Source organism: Telopea speciosissima, chromosome 9, assembly GCF_018873765.1.
Source record: "Telopea speciosissima isolate NSW1024214 ecotype Mountain lineage chromosome 9, Tspe_v1, whole genome shotgun sequence".
NCBI classification, from domain to species: domain Eukaryota; kingdom Viridiplantae; phylum Streptophyta; class Magnoliopsida; order Proteales; family Proteaceae; genus Telopea; species Telopea speciosissima.
Genome location: NC_057924.1, coordinates 31,051,131 through 31,056,785, shown reverse-complemented (window position 1 = coordinate 31,056,785; position 5,655 = coordinate 31,051,131).

Sequence of the window (5,655 nt, the reverse complement as noted above, 5' to 3'; positions counted from 1 at the left end):
GCCAGATAGCTAGACCTCTCACCTCTCTTTTGGCAAAGGACTGCCCATTTGATTTCTCTTCTGAGTGTCATGATAGTTTTGAGCAATTGAAAAGAGCGTTGACTTCAGCCCCCATTATTCAAGCTCCAATTTGGACAGTTTCATTTGAACTTATGTGTGATGCCTCTGATTTTGCTATAGGGGCTGTTCTTGGGCAAATAATCAATAAATTGCCCCATGTGATTTATTATGCAAGTAGGACTCTTAATGATGCACAGCTTAATTATACCACCATTGAGAAAGAATTTTTAGCTGTTGTGTTTGCTTTAGAGAAGTTTAGGCCCTACTTGGTTGGATCACATGTGATTGTTTATACTGACCATGCAGCTATCAAATATCTTGTGCAGAAGAAAGATGCCAAAGCTCGCCTCATTAGGTGGGTCCTTTTGTTACAAGAATTTGATCTTAAAATTAGGGATAAGAAAGGGTGTGAAAATTTGGTTGCAGACCATCTATCCCGGCTGCCTAATTCCTTGACTGTTGATTCTCCAGTCAACGAGAATCTTTCTGATGAGTATCTGATGGCAGTGTCTAGTGAAACCTTGGTTTGCTGACATTGTTAATTATCTGGTTACGGGTGTGACACCTGCACATTGGTCCACCCAAGATAAGAATCGTTTCTTTTCACAAGTTAAGTATTTCTTTTGGGATGATCCTTATCTTTTTAAGACCTGCCTGGATCAAGTAATCCGGAGATGTGTCCCTGATCATGAGCAACAATCTGTCTTATCTTTTTGCCATGATCAGGCTTGTGGAGGCCATTTTGGGCCTAATAAGACTGCGGCCAAAGTTTTACAGTGTGGATTTTATTGGCCTAGTCTGTTTAAAGACGCTTTTACTTATTGCAGGGCATGTTCTTCATGTCAATCCTTAGGGCGTCTTACTAAGAGAAATATGATGCCCCTCAACCCAATTCTGGTGGTTGAGGTGTTTGATGTATGGGGTATTGATTTCATGGGGCCTTTCCCTAACTCTTTTGGTAACCTGTACATATTACTTGCTGTGGACTATGTGTCCAAATGGATTGAGGCAGTTGCTTGTAAGACCAATGACCACAAGGTGGTTGTGAAATTTCTGAAGGAGAACATCTTCTCCCATTTTGGTACTCCCCGGGCTCTCATTAGTGATCGGGGCAAGCATTTTTGTAATCGGCCTTTTGAGGCCCTCATGAAAAAGTATGGTGTCATCCATAAGTTGGCCACACCCTACCATCCCTAGACCAGTGGCCAGGTTGAGGTTTCAAATAGGCAGATCAAGCAAATTCTTGAGAAAACCATCAACCCGAACCGTAAGGATTGGTCTAACCGATTGGTAGATGCGTTGTGGGCCCATAGGACAGCCTTCAAGACCGATCTTGGTCAATCTCCGTACCGTCTGGTGTATGGAAAGGCATGTCACTTACCTGTAGAGATTGAGCACAAGGCCTTTTGGGCTATCAAGAAGCTTAACTTTGACCTACGCACTGCAGGTGCCCATAGGAAACTCCAACTATCTGAGTTGGAAGAGCTTAGGAATGAGGCATATGAGAATGCCCGAATTTACAAGGAAAAAACCAAGGCTTTCCATGATAGGCACATTTTGAGAAAATCTTTTGAGGTAGGCCAGAATGTTTTGTTGTACAATTCTCGTTTGCATATCTTTCCGGTAAGTCTGCGTTCTAGATGGGATGGGCCCTATATTGTTCAAAAGTTTATCCTCATGGGGCTGTTGAAGTCCTCAATCCAAGTACAGAGCTACTTTCAAGGTCAATGGCCAAAGATTGAAGCCGTACATAGAGATGCCTACTCCAGTTGACGAAGAGGTCATGAATCTCCATGAGCCTCTTTACCTTGACCCCTGATATCCTGGTATGTATCCCCTCCCTTGTCCTTATTCTTTCTTTTCTGCATGCATTGAGGACACTGCATGAATTAAGTGTGGGGGGTGTGTTGGACTTTAATTGTGAATTTTGTGAATTTTGAATTTTGTGAATTTTGATTGTGGCGATAGTTTTTGGGTATGTGCATAAGTCTCTTCAAATTGCAAAGCAAGAGTGAGAGGGAATTAGGTGCCCTCCTAGCATGCGAAATAATAAAAAAATCCCTTTTCAAGGATGGTAGTTGGTTTGTATCCGGTGATGGGGATTGAGTTTGAAAATATGAGTGCTACTTCATGTGATGGTTAGATTCCTCTATGTGTTTATGGACCCCTTTGATCTTTTGGCTAGTAGTTGAGACCAATTTGTTTGTGGCAAGGCAAGGCATGAAAGTGGAAGTGAATGAAAAAAAAAGAAAAAGAAAAAAAACAAGGAACAGAAAAGAAAGTGGAATTCCTTAGGACTAGATAGGGCACTGTGCCTCATGAAGCAGGGTGACTTGATCGAAATTCCTTGGAAGGAAACACAAAAAAAAAAAAAAAAAAAAAAAACCTCTTGCATCAATGTCTCAATGTCTTATGGATATATGCAAAAAGCGAAGCTACCAAGTATTTGGGTGTCTGGTGTATGCTCCACCATGTCATTCAGAGAACAGTAGTGGAGTAGAAATAGAGTTTGTGGTTGAGAAAGAAAAAAAAAACTTTTGCCTTAATGCCTGAAAAAAAAAAAAGTATGGTCAACAATACTCAATGCCTAAGTCTTTGGTTCCATCGATGCTATGGGGGGTTTACTTGAAGATGAGTAGTGTTTAGAAAATATGAGGAGATCCCTTGAACTTGATGCATGCTTGTTACATGAATTGATGTGGGGTGATAAAATTCAAGTGTGGGGGAACCTTGGGCTCCTTGATCATTAGTTGAACACTTTTTGGGATTATGTGCACTGTCCTACTTATGCCATGATTAAAATTTGTAGCATTTATTTACAATTGAATTTTGGGTGTATATTCACTGCAAACACCCATGAGACACAACTCGTCCACTAGGGGTAACCTAGGGGTTTAAAGGCTTGTTGCACATGCTAAGTGCAACCGTGATTCCTACGAAAGTGAGTTAGGATTTTCTACATTCTAGGTTAGTTTTTGTTTTTGCTTTACTTGAGGACAAGTAACGTTCAAGTGTGGGGGAATCTGATGAGCACATTTATGTGTGAAATTTTAGGGCATAAATTATACATTTTACCACATTGGACAGAGTTACTCGGTGCTTTCTTATGCTTTTCAGGGTTTAGGTGAATTCTTGTGAAAATGAAGGAGATGATGCTAAGGAGATGTTTTTAAGCTTTTTAGAAGTGTAAATGGATGCATAGCCCATCGAGTCAGCTTCGCAATGGTTCAAACAGCACTTAATTCCGAGTTGAAACGAAGAAGTTATGGCCGTTTCCGTAACGACGCGTGAAAATGGTCTGCAGGGGTTTATTTATAATTATTGACAGTCGGATGGGGACAAAGTGAAACGGAAGTTCGGATTTTAGAGGCCTTAATGAAATTATCAGAAGTTACTTTACTGTAGCCGAAAGATTCCATTTGGAAGGCTCTGGACAGTCCAACTTCAACTTGAGATATCTTGGGCTCCCCAACTCCGAATTGGATGAAATTTGGGTCTATTTTGTGTGATTTTTCGCAAGGAACACAATGGTGAGACCTATATAAGCACCCCATGATCCACGTTTTCTGAAGGACAGAATGGGTATTTTATTTATTCTTGAAGGAATCCTAGTCATCACCCTTACTCTCTCTCTCCTCCAACTTCTCAAGGGCACTTCTGAAATTCTACTTGGGATAGATTTATATTTTCTCATCTATGGAAGGTTGAAAAATCAAAGATGCTTTGATTTTATTGCTTGGAGAAGATATCTACAAAGAAAAGGAAGCACTTGTTAAAATTGGAAGTTTATTTTTCTAGAAATAGAAGGTCTATGTAAACAATCTTCTCTTCTTCTTCTTTCTATTTTTTTTCTTTTTTCTTAGGATTCAAGGCATTGTAAAAGAGGAAAGAGAAGAGAATATTCTCTTTTCTTAGGGAATATTTCTCCTACACTTCCATCTTCTCTCTTCTCCTCTCTTCCACCTATAAATACCCCCTACCTCTCTTGTAAAAATTTGCTCATTCGCTTAGTGAAATTTTTTCTCTTCTTCTCCTTCTAATTTGTGATTTTTGGCTTTTCTAAGTTCTAGTTTGCTTTTATAATTTTTAGTTAATGCTTATAATAGGTTTAGTTTATGCTTTAATTTCAATTTAAGTCTTCAATTGGGTTATAATTTCTTAATTCTAGTTTAGGTTTTAAGCCTTCTAGTCTAAGTTCTTAAGTTGATGACAAGACTTGAAGATTTAGAAGAGGATGCCATGGTAAGTTTATGCAAGTATTCAAGCTTTTTATTTACATTCATGCAAGCACATCCAGGTTTTACTATCTAAACTCTCAATCTCATTCTCCATCTCCTCTATCTCTCTCTATCTTCTTCTTCTTCCCCCTCTATTTCTTTTATTTTAATTTTATATGGTTGTGGTTTATGGATGCATTTTTATTCCCTTATTTCTTTTTATGTGGTTAGTATGTGTGGCGGCATTTTTATTACTTTCAATTCGCTTTAGTTTGATAGGTTAGATGCTCATGTGTTAGGACACCGATTTAATCCCTTAATTTTGTTAGATGCTTATGAGTTAGGATGCATTGATTTTCGTTAGTTTAATTAGTTTAATTTAACACTTTAATTTGGTTCATTTTGCATTACTTTTAAGTTAGTTAAATAGAGTGGCGTATATCTCCTCGTGTTCGACCCGTAGCTACGATTGACCCGTACGCTTGCGGTTTTATTTTAACTCAAACAGAGCTCATAAAGGATTATGACTGCACGATTCACTACCACCCGGGTAAAGCAAATGTGGTAGCTGACGCTCTTAGTCAAAAATCATAGACCTTATCCATCGCATCCCTAGCCGTTAGCAAGGAGCTTATAGAAGAAGCTAGAAAGATGGATTTGGAGTTATTAGTAGAGGCTGTTACCCTATCCTTAGCATCTTTAACCGTACAATCAACTCTGGTTGAAAAGATTAAGGCCGCTCAAGCTTTAGATGAACATTGTAAGGAAATTATTGAAGCTATCCAAGGTGACACACAACGTGATTTGGATTTCACATTGACAGGCAGTGGCATTCTCATATTTAGGGATCGTCTATACGTTCCCAAGGACGATCGGCTAAGAAAGGAAGTGTTGGCAGAGGCGCATGAGTCTCCCTACTCTATCCACCCAAGTAGTACTAAGATGTACAGGGACCTGAAAGGACATTACTAATGGAATGGAATAAAGAGGGATGTGGCTGAATATGTAGCCCGGTGCCTCACTTGCCAGCAAGTGAAGGCAGATAGACAATGTCCCCATAGACTATTACAGTCATTGTCTGTGCCAGAATGGAAATGGGAGCATGTTACTATGGACTTTGACACAGGATTACCCCATACACCTAGGGGCATTGATGCTATATGGATCATTGTGGATAGGTTGACAGAGACGGCACATTTATCCCCATCAAAGTCACCTACTCTATGGATAGATTGGCCCGTTTGTACATTGATAATGTGGTTCGCTTACATGGAGTTCCAGTCAGCATTATCTCAGATCGGGATCCCAGGTTCACTTCTAAATTCTGGGGCGGATTTCAGAGATCTATGGGTACCTTGTTGAGCTTTAGCACAACCTT